Genomic DNA, 6,814 nt, shown 5'->3' on the forward strand with positions numbered 1-6,814 from the left:
AGGTCTTGAGAGGTTGCTTTCCCAGAACCGAGGAGTATCACCCAAGTTGCCTTCATTATTAACATTTGGACAAGCTGTGTTCACGCTTCATAAAACTGTTCCCACAATGACTTGGACCTGATACATCCAAAGAAAACTAGTACATTAATTCAGCTACCACACTCTGTTCTTTTGCAAAAGGAAAATGCATTTGTTTATTACAATTGTTTGCAAAATAGTGTATGCTTATTGTGCAACAGACTTATTACATGCATGTAATAAATGTTAGAAGGAATGAGGAAGAAAACAAAAACTTCCCTTAACTCCACCATCTAGAATGTGGTGGTTTGAATGAGGATAGACTCATATGTTTGAATGTTTGGTCCCTACTTAATGGAACTGTTTGGAAAGGATTAGGAGATGTGCCTTTGTTGGAAGAGACGTGTCACTATGGGTAGCCTATAGGTTTCAAAAGACTCATGCTATTCCTAGTGTGCTCTATCTCTTTGCTTGTGGATCCAGATGTTTAACATGAATTCTAATTGGTATTAATAATAAAAACCCAGAGTCATATATAGGGGTTAATGTTGAAGATCAGAGAAGCTGAGCAGCCAGCCACTAGAGAATTCTTTTACCTCTACCAATGCTCAAACCAAAGGAGCAAACTGCAGCTATCTCCATTAAACCTCAGACTGCACTGAGCTCCTGTCTCCTTCTGCCTTATATTCCCCTCTCTACCCAACTATACCACTGTTGTCTCTTTCTCCCTAGTGCTGGGATTAAAGAGGTGTGATCCCAAGTGCTGGGATCACTTTTGTGTGAGCTGTTTCTCTTTCAGATAGATTCAATCTTGTGAGGCCAAGCTGGTCTTGAAGTAACAGAGATCACCTGCCTCTGTCTCCTGAATCCTGGGATTAAAGGTGTGTGCCATCACTTTCTGGTTTCTAGTGGCTTAGCTCTGCATTTTGATCAGGCAAGCTTAATTTGTTACGGTGTAAACAAAAACCCACCACACAGATGTGAGCTCACCATTCATTGTTCCTGCTGCCATTCTTTTGTTTAGCCCTCATAGAATGCAACTATCTGAAACTGTAAGCCCAGTTAAGGGATTTCTTTTATAAATCACCTTGGTCATGGCGATTTCCCACAAAAATAGAAAAGTAAACTAAGACATAGAATAATCATATTTATCATGTATGACACATTATCACCAACTACAGTGACTTCTTTTTAAATTTCCTTTCAACAGTCTACTGTGATATACTTTTATTGCAATCTCACAAGCACCTAACAGCTGTAGCAAACACAGAAACACTGCAGATTATGTGTGTGATTCCAGTTCAGAGGCCATGTCTTCTCTTACCCATAAGTTGGTTGCTGTTGGAGGCTGCTCGTCTGTTTCCTGGCTTCCCAGACTCCAGAAATAATCACACAGAAATTGTATTAATTAAATCACTGCTTAGTCTATTAGCTCTAGCTTCTTATTGGCCATCTCTTACATATTAAACTAACCCATTTCTATTATTTTGTATTTTATCACAAGGCTTGTGGTCTACCGGCAAGGTTCGTGCTGGTGGCTTGTGTCTTTCTCCTCTGGTGGCTACATGGCATCTCCCTGACTCAGCCTATTCTCTCCTCTATCTGTTTGGAACTCCTGTCTTGCCCTATACAAGTGCAAGACGTGCTGTTTTCACAGCATAGGAGACTCTCCAGCTCTCTTAAAGTTTACATATAAATAGTATATATTTACTTATATATAAGATAATTATGTATGATATAGTTGTGACACATATATGAGGTACATATTTATATAAAAAAAATAAGAATCTGAAAACCTTTCTGAATTAGACATCTGAAAAACTAAGATACAAATGACTCAAAAACAAGTAATTATATTATTAAACTATCACCTATTATTAATTTAAAATAATAAATTATGTTTTAATACATTAGCAACAAAAAACAATTAAACAGAAGATTGTGTTTGCAATAGTTTTGCAACACTCATGAGCAGTGCTAAGTTAGATAAGGAAGATGTCTGCAAAGTCTACAAGAGACCAGAAAAAGGAGCAGTGGAATGCCTGGCACCAACATGCTGCATTCACACACAGTGAGACACAAATTGCTGAGGAACAAACCTGATGAAACAAACTAAAACCACTTCAGAGAAAGTCATTAACTTTAACAAAGACTCAAACCGTAGTTATGTATATCTGGTTCACTGGACAGAAAAATTCAGTTCTTCCTGAATTAATCTGTGCAATAATTTTGGTCATAATTCAAAGGAGAAGAGCAGAGTGTGGTGGTTTATGCTTGTAATTCTGGCACTGGGAAAGCAGAGGTGGTAGGTTCTCAAATTTGAAGGCTGCTTAGACAACATAATGAAACCTTGTCTCAAACAAACAAACAAAGCAACATCAACAAAGAAAATAAGAGAAAGAGGGAAGGAGGAAAGAAAAAAATCTGAAAGGTCAATTTGGAAAAAGATCTGATAATTCTTTATCAAATTATTATTATGCACTAAGAAATAATGATCCAAGGATAGTTAGGGCAATTCTGAAAAAAATAAAGAAGGGGGATTTGCATAAAAATAACAGGACTTATAGAAAGCTGAATTAAATAAGACGACAATACAGGCGGTGTGAGAGGCATGTGTTATATAAAGGGCAGATGAACCAACACATGAATGTGGACTGGTCACTAAGAGGTCAGGTCAGATCAGGAGAGAGGAGACTATACAACAAAGTTTGGAACAGGGTAATCTGTATGAATAATATTTGGGCCTGGATTTCTGTCATTTATATCTGCTACACCTCTAAGCCTAATCCTGACCCTTCCAGCCTCCTCTTGTTAGTATACTTGTTCTGTCAATGTAGAACATTCAACACTGCCACAGAGGACAGGAAAAGCAATCAGAATGAATAGAACCCATCAGATACATTAACTGTAGATCATAGCAATTTGTAAGGCACTGGCAGAATTCAGAACATGTACTAGAAATAGGAAGTCAGTAACCTGAATGAATGATATGTGAAACTAGAATAATTAAAATATATTATAAAATAATCCAACAAAGTAGAGTGTGGCTCAGAGATAGAAGGAAACAGGAAAGCAAATCCTAACCAATGTATTGATCATGTCATCTCTGGGCCAACAGTATGCTATGTCTAAATTGCTTACTTATTAGTGCCACTATTCTGTCCCTGAAATTCTGACAAAAGAGATGACTGCCTAAAAGACTGATAAGCTATGTAAGTGAGCCTCAGGCCAGGTCTCTTCCAGTAAAACAACAGTACGTGGGTTCCAGGTGCCTTCTGTATGCTGATTGCCTTATTATACAGTCTCACTATTTGTCCTTATAATTACAGCCTCCTTTGTTGGAAACACAAGATCTAGATGGTACATGTGTTTACACATCATCCCAAGTGGATTAACCTTCCCCAACTCGTGCCTCTTGGTTCTGGCATTTTATGCCCTAAATAACCTTTGTGATTGCCTCATAGTAATGTGGTCTGAGTGTTTCTAGTCTATTTTCTTTGGAATAGACTGCCTGTCATTGAGACAGCCACAATGTCAAGATAGTTTCCCACAAGATACTGGGATGGAGAATCAGCAGGCCAGGTGTTCTAGGCTTCACTATCAGTAGATGTCTAGTCTGATTATGTCTAAAGGAGGCCCCCGAGAGCAAAGAGAAAAAGAGGGACTCACTTTTAGACTATAAATTTTCATTGCTTCTTTCCAGTAACTGATACCACCACCATTGAGGATCTTTCTTTGCATACTGGGACAGTCCCTTTCAAATGCTTTCAAAAGAAAATTTGCAACATGGGGGCTGAGGGGAGCTTTGATACCAAAGTATGAAACTAAAAATAGAAAAGAACAAATGATTCATTAATAATGTCTATAGAAGTTCGAGACCAGCCTGGTCTACACGAGCTAGTTCCAGGACAGGCTTCAAAACCACAGAGAAACCCTGTCTCGAAAAACAAAAACAAAAACAAACAAACAAAAAGTCTATAGAAGGTAACTTAACATGTAAGCTGCAATTCAAGTCTTTAATAATTTTATTCAAATGTGTTAAGGCTTGGATTATAAAGACAAAATAATAAATATATTGTAAACCCAGATTTATTAAAATCACCAGCTTCTATGGCTCAAATGTTTCCTCTAAATTTCATTTCCTAATCTGAAAATTTAGATGTTAATGGTTTTGGGGGAATCTGTCTGGCTGGGTAAATGAATTTATTTGAGAATTAATGGGCTATCCAAGGGAGTATTCTGGATCCAAATTCAGCGAGTTTTCACTCACTTGTTCTGTCTCACCATGTCATGGCCTCTGCCATGCTATGATGCAATAAAAAGGTTCTCAATAGACATCTAGTGGATACAGGTACAATGCTCTTAAACTACTAACACTCTAGAGTCATGAAGCAAAATAATTTTTTGTTGTTTTTAAGTTTTCTCTTTATTTATGAGGGGGAAGTCCTCTGAAACAGTGTCTGATGTATCTCAGTCTGCACTCAAACTTGCTAATATAGCTGAAAATGATTTTATTTGCTCATCTTCCTACCTCCAGCATTCTCTATCTATTTATAAAGTATCCAGCCTCAGGTATTTTATTAAAGAAACAGAACTAAGATACTGTCTTTCACATCAAAGGCATATATTTAACAGTCTGTTTTAACTTGGAATGAAGTGTGTTTTGGGAAGGATGGGAAAAGTACAGATCATTCAATGATAAGTGTGACCATGACTTTCACAAAGGACCCCACTATGCTGCTCTTGATGCATCCCCTTTGGATCCTCTGCTTTGAGTGGTATAGCCATAATAGCTAGGCTAGTGTCGTCTTCTGGCATGAGTTATGAGGTGGAGTGTGAAAGTAGGGATCTTGAGGGACAGTCTAGGAAGACTAGAAGAGATGTAGTTGCTCAATTCTACCTGGTTTGTGGGTCACCAGAAGGCTGAGGCAGCAAGTGGACTTGAACATGTGCTGGGAGAAGCTGATCTGTGAGAATGTGTCTCACTGACTGCATGCTGGGCGCCAGTTCTCCATCCTGCTTTATAGTCAGCTTTGGTTTCTCCAACGAATGGATTTCCAGGCTCCTAGATATCTACATTCACTTTCCTTCCCTGATGCTCAACACTGCTTTGTCCTTACACTCTGTACCTAGCATGTCTTCTTTTTCTTTCAGGACCTCTTGAACTTTAGCATGCATAAGAATGACAGACAGAACATGTAACAAGTTCAGGTTCTTAGCACTCAGCCTTGATTCTGATTCTATATGGATTTTATATTCAGAAATTTTGCATGGAATCAACATCTGTCTCACGCCCCACTCCCACTCTGTTCCCAAAGGGAATCGCGAAGTTCAAGTAGAGAAGACAGGTTCTCTATAGTCCCATTTCCCATGGTCCAGAAGACAAAGGACATTTAAAGTAACCAGATGAGAGTCTGGAACAATGATATGAACCTACAATCCCAGCATTCAGAAAGCTGAGAAAAGATTCTCTTGAGTCCAAGGCCAACTTGGGCTACAGAGTAAAATCCTGTCTCAGAATACCTCAATTAATTAAATTAAGTAACCAGAGAAAACATCTGGAAGTAAAGGTAGACAGACTCAAATGAGCAAATTCATTTTCATACTACTATATTCTGATCATAATTTTACGGTAGGTACCAGAAGCAAATTCACTTTTAAAGTTGAGGAATTAGTAGAGAATGTATGGTGATTTCTTGTTAGTTCATATCCCATGCACCAATGTCTGATTTTAAAAGCACTTTTGAAGGTTCTTCATCACACTGTGTCAGATCTAAAGCATCAACTGCACTTTAACATAAACTCATCTCAATCAGCCTCTACCTTTGTTTAATAAAAACTTTTGCTCCCTGTTTTAATGGTATATTAAACAACAGGGTAGAAGTATGAATTTGAGGATTGATGGTCTTCTTCTCCTCAATCCCAAGGTGTATGGACAACAAAAACAAATCTACTTTCCTCTGGGAGGTAGATCTTCAGAGGAATAAATACAAAAGCACTCCAGGGTGCTTCTCTGATCTTCTTTTCTCCCTTTAGGCTGTGACCAGACAGTATGGAAAATATGGAGCTGAGCCATTTGTTATCGTAGACCCTTCTGTGCCTTATCTTAACTTTTACCTGGTCCTGTCATCTGCCTGGTCTTCCTGCCTTGTTCTTCCTGATCTGTGACTAGTCTGTCTGCTCAGTTAGAACCACTGCTGAGTAACAGGGAGCCTAAAGAGTGCTAGGTGTGTTAGTCATGGGGGTAAGGGTGGAGGGGATGGGAATCCGAGGGATCCGGGAGATTTACATCCAGGGTGGAAGAGGAGACTTTAGAAATCATCCAAGGTGCTAGGAGAAAATGTGGATGACCACAGGAAAATTAATACAAATTATGTATATTTTACTGAAAAAAAAAATAAGTGTAAAAGAGAGGTAGGAGTGACAGCAGAAGAGTTGGATGGGTCAGGGGGCTGTTACTGTCCCGTTCACTTTTAGCATGGAGCACAGATTCTACTGTGGCTATCACTAAAGGCGCCTTCAGATTTCTGTTACTTCCTGATTAGCTGGAAAAACTCAGGGTCACAGTGGCCTCCTGCCACACTTAAAACTTGAAAATAAAGAAAACAGAAAGGAGAAACTTGACCCTGCCCAGATGCAGCCAAAGTGACACAGGGTTAAAAATGAAGTAAAGAAGTTCGAAGACCTACTCTCCCGATCTGCCCACTTAGCGGCTGGCCTGGCAACCTTCCAAGTCAGCTGTCTGCAGCCCCAACCTCATTGCTCAGGTCCTGGGCCTCTGAGTTGACCGGGAACT

The sequence above is a fragment of the Microtus oregoni genome, unplaced genomic scaffold, assembly GCF_018167655.1.
Source record: "Microtus oregoni isolate MIOR12 unplaced genomic scaffold, Mior012 000047F_ref0000412, whole genome shotgun sequence".
Taxonomy (NCBI): domain Eukaryota; kingdom Metazoa; phylum Chordata; class Mammalia; order Rodentia; family Cricetidae; genus Microtus; species Microtus oregoni.